Here is a 12459-nt window from a genome sequence, read left to right as displayed (position 1 = left end):
AAATCAAACAAATTAAAATAAACCTTAAAGAATTTATACTAATCAAAAACCCTTTGCTTTGTTAAAATTCATGCAAAAACAGAGATCGTGAAGCTTACAATAAGAGCATCATTAGCCCCACAGTGCTATAGTCCCTATTTGTTTTGGCCCTGATCCATCAAAGCACTTCAGCACATATGTAACTTTAAATACATGAGATATCCCAGTCAACAGAATGAGTCATGTGCTTAAGGTTATTCATGTACTTAAGAACTGCACAAGAGGTGGCTTTGTCTCCAGAGGCTCACTAGTTATTAGAGAGAAGATTTATATACACACGCTGCAGGCTATACATACATCTGTGGAAGCCATGCTCAGGAATGATAACAACGTATAAAACACGCAAGTCTTCATATACCATAAGTTATGACTTCTGATAATTTAAAATCATGAGAAGATAACTGGATAAAGGTAGGAAGACATTAATTTTGAGCAATCTGTTTTTATAGGGGTATAAATTTTATTTAACATAAAAATTGCATGACAGTTCAAAGAAGGAAAATTACTTTTTTTTGTTGACCTTTGGGATTTTCTTCCATAGGTTTGAAGTGACTTTAGAGTAAGATTGCAGATCATCTGTTAAGAGAACTGTGCTGAAATTTGCAGCTACCTTGCTAGATTTTTCCTGCCCATTAAGGGTTTTTTTAATTATCAAGCAAACCAGCAGTTTTCCTCCTTTTTACTGTAATCATTATGATAAAGATGGTTGTGTAGATTCATGTGCTTGCATTCAAGATCTACCCCATCCATTTTATATTGCAGGACTATAAAAATACAGATATTGTGCTGGCAAATGTATTCTTTCTCCCAGTAAAACAGTTACCAAGTACCAGAAAACAAGTTAATTCTACCACTCCTTGGAAAAAAAGTAACTTAATTGGAGCCTTTTCAGAATACCATTCCTTTTTTCCTCTACGTTTGGGTAAAAATGTCATGGATAAAGAAGGAATTTCTCCTGGGGAGTTTATTCCATATCATACACCACATGATCTCTTCTGTTTTTCTCTAATACATCTGGTACCAACAATGCATTACTAACTGATAACAAAACCAAGTTATTACATAGTTGTGTTTGAAGATTTCATTTCTCAAGGTACTTTGCAAAGGAATTACATATTACTGTCTCATTTCTACAGACAGTAACACCGATGTACAAAGAAACTCCTCGTTAGAATTGGTTATTCCCATAGATCTTCATTTGCATTGAGGTATCTTAACTTCACAGATTTTTAAAGGATCTCACAGCATTCAGACTGTAATGGATGTCTTCCTTGACCTAGGCACAATAAAGAACAGATAAGCTTGTAAAGTGAAAGATTGCTAATGTAAAGCTGAAAATGAGTATCAAATGCTGTCGAAAATCAAGCCCCTTCAGTGTCAGTGCTTAAATTTCAGAATACAAGTTTTGAGACAAGGAGGGAAAATTCATAAACTACCTGAATGTTTGCTTTTTCTATCTTTTGTCTTTTCCCATCTAGAAAATTAAATTTAAAAGTACTCAAACAACTTTTTTCCAGAATTTTTGCCTCATTAGCAGAAAATGTGGAATATTTCAGTCAGTTTTATACTCATGAAATTTTATAAGCAGAGATCATATGGTTGATATTTATTTGGTAGTATATATCTGACATTCCAGAGACAACCAGTTCCAACAGAGATTTTTCACGTATCTCTGGATGAAACCAAACCTTCATTCCTGTAAAATCATTATTATTATTATTTTCTTCCTTCTTATCCATTCTTTGCTTTAGCAAGTTGACCCTTAACCTATTGGGGCAAAAGCTATCTCCCACCAAACATCAGTAAAGTGTCTGCTGGCCCACATGACATTTTCTTAACACAAGTTAATACACAAGAATTGCAACTAATCATTTCAAAATTCCAGAATGTCTCATTATTTTGCCTGTTGTTATGTTTAGTTTCACTACATCAGCAGCCAGCCCCAGGAAATCTAATCTTCAGACCCTTAGAATAAATGATTGAAGGTGTAAAACATCCCAAATTCTCTTGAAATTGAGTTATTTATAGCCTGCTCCCTTACTCCTGTGTAGAGTGGTACTGACTAATAAATTATATGTTCCAAAATGGGTTTTACTGCTGCTTTCTTCCCACAGTTTCGGGCAAAATTTGTATGTATAAATGGAATACTGTGTGATTTTTATTAAAGTTAGACTTAAACGAGTATATATAACATGGAGGAAACCATGAAATACAATTGTTTATTGTCACTGTTGGCACAAATTCAAAGCGGCCAAGAAGGAATACATAGGAAAGTGCTCTTCTCCGCTGTCCTTGGTGTTAAGGGTTGTTATAACGCAGTTACAGTGTTTGCTAACTCAAGGTTTAGAGCAGGATTTGAAACTCTGTTTTAACAGCAGTCAACAGGAATTCTTTCCAACTGTAGCAAGAATCCTTAAGATGCCCAGTTTCATTATTTCATAGGACCTGTTCTATCCTTTAATTTTACATAAGATTCCAAGGTTATTCTTGGAGATCTTCTATGAGCCAAAAGGTTGCTATCAGCTTTCATCTGTAGACCAGCTACTGTCCTGTCCTTAAAACTGAGCTCTCGACAAACTGCCTGAGGAGCAGCATCTCTTCTTTTTAACAGGGAGTTTCTCCAAGGGTCAGCTTGTGCTCACAGCAAGTAGTTCTACTCGCACAATAGAGAAATACCTGAAGTACTTTGGTTAGTAGTAGGTGAAAACAGCAGGCAAACAGAGGACTCAACCCACGGATTTAGTTTTAGCATTTGCTAAAATATGGATACATGTTTTATGTAGGAAGAACAATCTTCTCTGCTTCAATCAGGAATGTGTCTCTCCACAACTGCATGTGTCTATCACTGTATTGTAGCAAAAGTTACTGGTAATCAGATAATTCTGTGTTGAGAGATGTGGCAAAATCAGTACATATATGCTTGAAATTTCAGGTACAGTAGCTGGAAAACTTCAAAATTAACCCCAGTCAAATACAGGATTTAATATAGACCTGCCACATCCTCCAGGGACTAGAGTATTTTTCTGACACAATGGCTTTGGATCACTTTCTAAAATCGCCAAATTTTATCCGCACAGTTGTGCCAAATAAGTCAAATGAACAGTGTCAGGAGGCTCAAAATTGTGTTAGCAACTACACACTGTGTACAGTAGGTCTCTGTAAACCTCATAAGACCTCTCTACCCTGGAAGTCGAACAGCCAATGTCCTTAGGGCTCCTGTTGCAGATTTCAGTCTTTTTTGGAGATTTAGTTTTACTGAGATTTCTGTTGGCCCATTTTCCTCACCTTGTTTCTTCCTCTCCAGCTGAATCTATCAAATTTAGATGCCAAGCACATGTAACATTCCCCAGCTGTGTGGGAGCTGCCTGCAATGGGGTAGCTGCCTTTCACCTCCTGGTCCCAAAACCAGTTGGTTTTCCATGTTCTCTGCAAATTTTGCAGAGTAATGATGTGGCTGCCCATAATTCACAGAATGTCCAGGGTAAGTTAAAACAACATAGACCATCAGCGAAGAACTTCCTGTGTTTAATCCTACAACAAGACCCCAGACTTCTTGATACGATGTGAGAGTGAACTGCAATCACTAACTATATGTCATCATCGGGAATCTCACCATGCAAACTGCAATTTGTATCAAATCAAAGCATCAAAAGTACCCCCCCTTTTTTTTTTTTAATAACCACTGCCTCTCACACCTCTTCTGTTACTTAATCTCTTACCCCCTTTTTTTCTGTTTCATTGTCCTTAAGCATTGAGCCTGTCACACTTTAATGAGAGTGAAGCGCGGTAACTGACTGAGCAAGTCAAAAGTCCCTAAATTACCAAAGAAATTAAGTATTGAAATAAAATCTCCCTAAAGGTTGTTGATTTCTAATTTTATGTACAGAGAGGAGGGGTGGAGGGGAAGGTTTTTCTTTTCGTTTAATTCTGCCATATTGTCTGATTCACAGCCGGAGACAAACTGAAATGGCCATCTGGTTGATGTGCATACAAAAGGAGTGGTATGCCAGACAAAGAAAGTACCTTTTATCATACAAAGCAGTGCGTCTCCTCTTATCAGACTTCCATTCTCCGGCTCTGGTGGAGCTGCAGGTAGGTAGGAGCAGACCCTACCTAACACCCAGATGTGGCAGCTGCTGTCAAAATAGTAACGCAAGCACATAATGGTCCGAGGGCTCTGTGGTGCATTCATAGCACAAAATATACCACAGTCGTACTGACTATTTTCAGCTCCTGGTTTCTGGTTTTTAGATAAACCATTCTGAGTTCACTAATTTGCCCTTACTACAGGAGCAATTACAGGATTTTATGTTCAAATACCGATACATGAACAATTAGAAATCAGGAAGAGACCACTGTGTAAATGGACCTTTCTAAATAGGGATATAGTTTTTGTAGCTGTTTAATACCATCCACAAATGTATCTGTCTACCTTACATGATGATAGTTCTGTGTTCATACGTACAAAAGAAAAAATTCAATACAAAGCATCCCCTTTTTGCCCATATTTTACAATCTTAATCCACACATCCAAATACTTCCAAATGGCCACTCCAAACTAGTTTGATTTCTCCTTTCTTCATACTGCTGATCCCAGCATATCCACCACTCAGACTACGTAAAATGTCCCAGAAATTTTAAAAGAAAAATCCACAGTAGGACGTTCTGATAGCCATTCCCTCTTTCTGCTGATAACTGCTCAGAGTAATGCAAGAAATTCACGTTAGTTCACACACATGAAATATCTGCTGTGTTTACGAATTATTATTTTCCCCTCTGTGAAGTACTTTTACTAGATGAAAGACAGTCATATGCATGAAGCACTGGCATTGTTGTCTGAAACCAGTTCTCTATTTCAGTTTTCAGTTTTCTCCTCTTCTCCATTGAAACCTCCTGCTCTTGATACTGGACTCTGTTGACCTCCTCTTAAGGGGGTATTTCATTGCCTTTGCTGCGATGATAACCATGGAAGTAGAACATCCCATTTCACCATAAAGCTGTCCAGGGAACTGGAATGGAAATTGCCCAGAACTGAGACTCTACTCCTGAGAGTGGGTTGCTCTATGCTGATATTCCGTTTCTCCTGATTTCCTTCCATTTTAAATGTCTGCCAAAAAAGATTGAAGTGATATGTTTTCCTAACTAGAACAAGGGTCAAAGAGATAAAGCAAGCAAACAAAAGGATGGTAAGGAGCGATCCTGGGTTTCTAGGCATAGCTGGGAAGTTCATTTCCCTGGTATGTGGCAAGCATGGCAATATTATTAAACGTTCCCCAGGCAACATTGCTAGGCTCCAAATTCTGTATTTTTCTTCCAGAAAACGAAACATTTTCCTTTTTCAATCAGCTATATCTCCTCCATCAATATGTTTCAAATACCCACAGTAAGTGGTATAAAAACTGTTTAATTTCAGACAGTGACTGTCATTGTATTTATGCTGTTGTGGTAGAAGGTCATATTAAAACAAGGGACAATCATCTTAAATGTTGATCACATAATCTGGGAGTGTAATTGCAGCAAAAATATTCTAATAAGATTTTACAGGTTCAATACATTATTTTGAAATAAATGTGCAAAAAGGATGTCTTGAAAGATGATACTGAATTGTAAGTGTCAGTCATGCAAGAAGTAGAGATTTAAAATCAGTCTTTGTATTCACAGGTCCATGACTCGGAGTCCCTATTTGGAATACGATAAAAGAACAGTCAAGGACAAAAGCATTTCTGGCCCTAAATTTCCCTTCACTTCATTCAATTATCTGCAAACCTATCCTTTTTTCCTCCTCATAATATATGACATCAAATTTCTATGCATTAAATGAAACTTCCCTCCACTGGGGAAAGACCTCCAGATTTCTCAGCCATGCGGTGGCAAATTTCAGTCGGGCCTCGCTTTTTCTCTGTTGGTCGAATGCAGACATTTATTGAAATTTGTCGTGCAATATGTGACACACATTTTGTCGCCAATTAAACAAGAAATAAAACCATTCATTGTACTCAAAACCATCTGGGAAGGTGATTTCACCTTCATCTTCCAACACAGGAACCCATTCCAGCCTCTCCTCAATAGGAGACAGACACCTTGCAGGGACCCTCAGAAGATCAATATAGGGGAAAATATACCTGGTAAAGAGGGCTTTCCACAGCTTAGCTGCAGGCTGAGGCTTGTCAACCAAATTATCCGAGCTGCACTTTGCCTTCTTTACCAAAGGAGCAAAGCTGCTTTCCCTGCTACTCCCTTTGTGATCAGTGTGAGAAACAAACAGCAAATAAAACAGGTAGTCCAAAGTCAGAAAACTACCAAGGTTTATCTGCAACGTGGAGAGACCCCAATTTAGTGGGTTTTTTTTTGTGGCAAGTGCATTATTTTTTCAAAATATTTTAGTTTCAGAATCTCAGTGTCCAAATGTGTTAGTGTCTCACCATGCAGTTTGGTTGCCAGAACAAAGATGTCAGATATTCAGATGTTTTGACAAGGTCCACACAAGAACCTCAAGCTCGTAGTGTTACTGACCGTACATGAATATTTTACACTGTTGTATTAGCTCTGTCTTGGAAACTGCACCGTAGGAAATGTCCATTCAATACTCAGATGTTTCCCTGAGGATGAACTGGACACCAACAGCACAGTAAGATGTGAAAAGCTTCAGCTCTGGGAGAAATCGCTCATACACCCAGTCTGCTGTGCTCCCATGTACCACATTACTGCAAAAAAAAGTGCAAGACGTTTTAAAGCCAAATCAAACTTTCCAACAGAGTGGGCAGAAACCCTCAGGAGTTTAGCTCTGTAACTCCCTCCTCGCTCTCCTAGTGCACCTCTTGGTTTGTTACGTCAAGGTTTTGCCACTGCCTTTTTATGTAACTCCCAGGGTAAGGGACTAGAAAAATATGCTTCTGCCTGGTGAAAATGATGGGCTTACACTGGGCCATTTCTGTCCCAGCCTCTTGGTGTACAGCTGAGCAGGAGCATAGCTCTTCTCCTATGCATGCAAAAAGCCATATGGGTAGAGAGGAACAGGGGTAGCTAGTACAAAGACAACCTATTTATTCATTTTGCAGACATAATATGTGCAACTCAGGATGGTCAGCTATATGTGTAAAATCAGTCAGATGGAACAGGAACCTGGAGTTTAAAATGTGACCCATGCTCTCTACCCAACCAAAAAATAAAATTAAAAAATTTGCCTTTGGTAACGCTCTGTTTTACAGAGAAGTGCATGCCAAGGACTTATTCAAACCCAGTGAAGTTGATGAGAAGGCTTACTGCCATTAACAGACTTTGAACCTGGCCAAAGGACTTTCTAGAATATTTCATGAGTAACAAAGCTAAAAATGAGTAGCTGGAAAAGCTAAGAGCAACAGGGACATTTTAAAATGTGGTGTTAGAAAACCAAACACGCAAGCAAGCAAACCGAGAAAGACAGTGACCATCTGCCACACGAAAAGGGGACGCAGCCCTCGATTCACTTCTCATACCAAAGCAGACCCGTAATGGGCCCTGGGAAGATCTCGGGGCAAGATCTCGTGGGCGGGAGGAAGGCTGCCCTTCTCTTCCTCTGTCACCTCACAGCATGTCCTTCTTGCTTCAGCCTGGCAGTAGGGCTTCAGCCTGGCAGTAGGGCTTCAGCCTGGAAGCCCTCATGTGCAAGCCTGAAAAAAGTGACAAGTGCATAGAAAAAGTAGAATGCATTAGGAAAAAAAAAAAAGGAATGGATATGTTTCTTCACCACCACATTCAGAGAAGCTCACCTAGACCTTGGCTGCTCATGCAGTTGCAGAAATATCAGTAAACGCCCGGTAGGCACCTCCCCCCCTGCCCAGGGGTGGGAATTCGGCATCTGGGGCTGCTGGTGGTGTGGGTGGAGGTGAAGGGGAGAAGCTGGGTCTTCGGAGGGCCAGGCTGGTCCTGCAAGGTGCTGAGCCACCTGGTCAGGCATGTGGGGAACCTTGCAGCATTGGGCCCTTGATGCCTATACTTTATAAACAGCCGTGGCAAAAAGGCTATACTAATATATTCATCCAAAAATGGGGAAACAAAAATCACTATAATTAGCGGTAGATGTGGAATTTTTAGTATAAATGGGAATACCCAGCATTTCATATGTAGCACAAGGTTCATTTGCAGCCACATAATCATTGTCAGCTAATGCCTGATAAACCCTGCCTAAATTGGAATTTTATTATATCTATTTTATTATATATCTATATTTATTCTGTCAAAAGTTGGTCAAACTTGTCCAAAAGACTAGGGGTCCATTTTATGTGCTCGGGTGTCCAAGCACCTGCCAGCTGTTTGTCCCTTGAATTGAGGACATCATGTTTTCAATTTCCTTCAATAAAGCTATGAATCTGGCAATTTGCTGGCCTGCTTCAGCTAAACAGAAAGGACAATTTGAGAAAGATCATAGTTCAGGCTCAGTCAGACGGAAACGATTGAAAACAGAGAGCTGGCCGCTATGTTTCCCCAATGCAGCTTGCTGTCGCAGTTTGACTGACAAACTGACTTTTTTGAGGTGCTCATGCCCATTTCAGTCAGAGTTTATTGAAGGTGATTTTGATCTTCTCCATGAGGCCACAGCAGCGGCCATGCCATCTGTCACCTTGATTGCATCGTGGATTCTCTGGAGAGAGTGCGATGGCTCCTGATCATTTACAGATTGTGCTGCTTTCGCCTCCATAAGGACCACATGCACAGAGCCAGATGGTGAACATACACGCTTATTATAAGTCTTTATCTCTGTGCAGGAAGGAGAGGAACCATTAGATCTCCCTCAGGAGCTCCGCTCCTCTCTACCATCATGCTGCTCTTCAGCAAATACAGTCTTCTTCAGCTGTCATCAACCTACCTCTGAAAATTAAAAAAATAAACAATAATTCCTTCAGCTCAGGCATGATATGTAAAGACACTGCCACAAAGCAGCTCCCCCCCCCCCCCCCCCCCCCCCCCGGCACACACATATACTCAGGCTCCCGCGACTGCCAGCGTTAGGTGGAAACAAGTTTGTTCACGAAAAGACAGTTACTGTGCAATTAGGAGATACTTCTTTGTGAAAATAAAGCAATGCCATCCTGGTTGTTCTTGGCACATTTTTAATTCAGTGAGATCTTTCTTTAAAGCAAAGCCTGAACGCGGGATTGCTATTTTTCCAAAGGCAGCTTTGTGTTTGTGCCTGTGTTTCTCCTGTCGGAGAGCAGTGACGGGATGCTGGTTGCCACGGGTTGTGTGGCTGAAATCCAGCTGCCGTGGCTGGGGGAATGGGACTCATCCACAGGGAGCCATGCCAGGGCTGGGGATGGTTGGGAGAGGGAGCAGGGCAGCCGCCGGAGAGGCGGTGGCAAACGCGGAGCGCATGGGTGGACTGCTGTAAACAGGTGTGTTGAATCCTCTCAGCAAAGAGCGATCCTCCCGTCACTCTTCGCGGAGAGAGAAGGGAGTGTCGGCAGCCTGAACGTAGCACAGACGCTCACCTCGACTCGTTTAAGACACGTACCGCACATGTGACCCTGGGTACAGGCTGCCAGATTGCACAGTTCGAGCGTTTCTCTCCAAGAGTTCAGTCTTCTTTTTGCTGTTTCTGCATAACAAACACTTAATTGCTGCTAACACAGTTTTTCCTTGTTAGCCACTATGTTTCCCCTAAGCTGTTTTTCCTCCTTTAAAGAACTGTAATTATTAAATCTTAAAATCTTAGCAGAAGAACCATTGCAGACACACATTTCTGGGCTTTGCCAAGCACAGACCATCCTTCAGAGTGAAAACCTGGCCTACTTCCAACTACAGTGTCTTTCCTGAAGCACATGGAGATTAATTTGTTTGTTTCTTTCTTAAAAGTGTTTCTTTTCTGAAGACTGCATGTCAGGGAGATATGATTCAGACACGAGACCAACACCTTCTGAAATGCTGAGGAAACTTGTTAAGGTCAATATCCCAGAAACAGAAAAAAAAACAGGAAAATTAAAAAAGTGCATTAAAAAAGCAGAGAATGTTCTGGGGTTTTGTTAAGAAGGGAGTGATAGATTGAGATAGCATCAGTTATGTAGATTTTTCCTTGCTCTTTTTCTTTACATGTAAAAACAGGTCTCGCATCAATGTTGTCTATGATTTCTCTTTATTAACTGTTGGCAGAAATACTACAGTTGGTAAGTAACTTCTATGACAGGAAAACCTCAGTTTTGACATGCTGAGATTCCGCCCCACTTTTCCCTTATTCAAATCGTGAGGAAGAGAAGTGCATGTTTTCTTAAAAAATACTAGATTTCTCAACAGGTAAAAGCAGGTTTAAATTCTAGCTGTGGAAACTCTCAGAAAAGACAGCAGATCTATTTTTTTTCCCTACTTTGGAATAACTTACTGTTTCAAACAGCATCTTCCACTTTTGTCACAAAGTTTTAATATTTTACAGAGTCCTTCCCCACATTTTATGTTTCAGATCCTGGATGCTGTGGCATCAGAAGAAAAAAAAAAAGGAACTTCTCCCCACAAATTTAAAACAAGTTTTCAAATATGAACTTAAATAAGGAAAAACACATGCATTTGTTTACCGTATACCAATATCGCAAGCTTATATCAGGACATTATGTTAGCTGTCTTATAATTTTCTATAGGCTACTGGCTGGTGTTGGTGTTATATTTTGTGAATTTGTAATTCCACTAGAAAATATAAGGTCTCTGAGTGGTATTACAAGTGCAGTACATCAAAAAATCCTTGTGATAACTAGCAATTTTTTCTGCCCTCTTTTGTCTGGGTCTGTCCATCCCTAGTATCCCTTTCCAAATTAGGCTAGCATGTGGCTACCATGTATCCCCTCTGTGGATAGAATTATATATTGTGTTCAAAATCTCTGATTAATCTGATTAAGCTAGTGAGTGACTAATCCTTTAATCTCCTTGAGAGCACTGTTATGTCTGCTGTGTGTCAGATTTGTAACTAGTAATCAGTTAAGTAAATGCTAAAAGTTAAGCAAAAACTATTTTGGACCCACTTCAGTGTCTGCTTCTGGTTACTGACCTTTATAGTTGAAATTGTATGGAGAACATGAATGAAAATAAGAAATTGCTGGTGGTGGCAATTCTGCTGCTGCAAGCATATCAGTCTCCAAGGACCAACTTGCTGCTGCTCCCCTGTTCTTCAGAGATTTAATTATAAATGAACAGGTAACTTCCCCTTTGTTTTGTTTCTTTCACTCTGGAAAGCAAATACAAAACATGCTTTCTGTGTATTTATAATTTAGAAAGGAAGTTCTGTTGCCAATTAATTTCCAACTGTTTGCTTTACCCTTCCTTTTCGTTAGAGTCAGAAATCATTGCACAACCTTTACATGAGCAAACACAGACAGATTTAAAAAGCTGCACTAAGGGAAAAAAAAATTGTTTTACCGCAATAAAAGGAGACTGTGTGGAAGGAGATTTGGGGCAGGGGAAGGAAAATGTGCAATCTTTGTAGAAAAAAAAATGTGTAGACCTATTGCTGGCAGATGTAAAAGCATCAAGTCAATATGGTAACAAGGATCAATATGCCCTCAGGCAAGATATGACTATGACAATGCTGAATGCATGATGTATAAATTTACCACTCCAACTAGCTGCCTAGGAATAAAATAAATTCAAAGCAACCGTGCAGAAAGGAGTAAATCTTGAACCTGGTATCCAGCTCATGGAAGTGGCCAGGACACTAGGAGACAGACTCCAGGCAACAGACACTCAGAGGGGCCGGTGGGAGTACCTCCAGAGGAGCTGGCCCTTCGCACTGTCCTTTCCGCTGCCCATGGGGGATGCACAATGTATGTTCAGCCTGAGTTTCATGGGGGCTACCCATCTCAAAACTGGCTTTTCCTGGTATTTTATTTTTGCAAATTACTCCATCCAGACCATGCCTCACTCCCAGACAAGCCATCTGAGCGAAGCCACCTGTGTCACGGAGGCAGAAGAATGCTTCCTGGATGGCTCTTGTCAGGCATTTTCTTTGGGGAGGGCAGTGCTGATGGGCAATTGGGGATTAGCAGCGTAAAACTTGGGGTAAAATGACCATGTCTGCTCACTTTATAGGGGTTATCAGCCAGGCCTGTCCAAAATGCAAAAGGTTGCAGAAACACTGTAGATTTCTATAAATCCATCTATATAGTGACTTCTCAAGGAAACATTGGATAAAGAACATCCATTAATTATAGTCAGATACACAAACAAAACATTGTAGCACTAGAGGTCTTTTATCCTTTTTTTTTTTCTTTTTTAAGTATATCTTTAAATGTGTTTATTTTACCTTGACAAAAATGAGAGGGAGTCAGGCAGACATGAGAAATATCTAAGTAACAAGGAATATGAGTACAATAGATTTTAGGCCAGATTCCTCTCTGGATGCACAAGCTGGTGTCCCACAGATTTCCATGACAGCCACTTTGACAGCAGTAGGAATCAGGCGTA

Source organism: Opisthocomus hoazin, chromosome 3 (assembly GCF_030867145.1).
Source record: "Opisthocomus hoazin isolate bOpiHoa1 chromosome 3, bOpiHoa1.hap1, whole genome shotgun sequence".
In the NCBI taxonomy this organism is placed as follows: Eukaryota; Metazoa; Chordata; class Aves; order Opisthocomiformes; family Opisthocomidae; genus Opisthocomus; species Opisthocomus hoazin.
The sequence above is the reverse complement of the archived record's forward strand: the minus strand, read 5'-3'. Positions refer to the sequence as shown.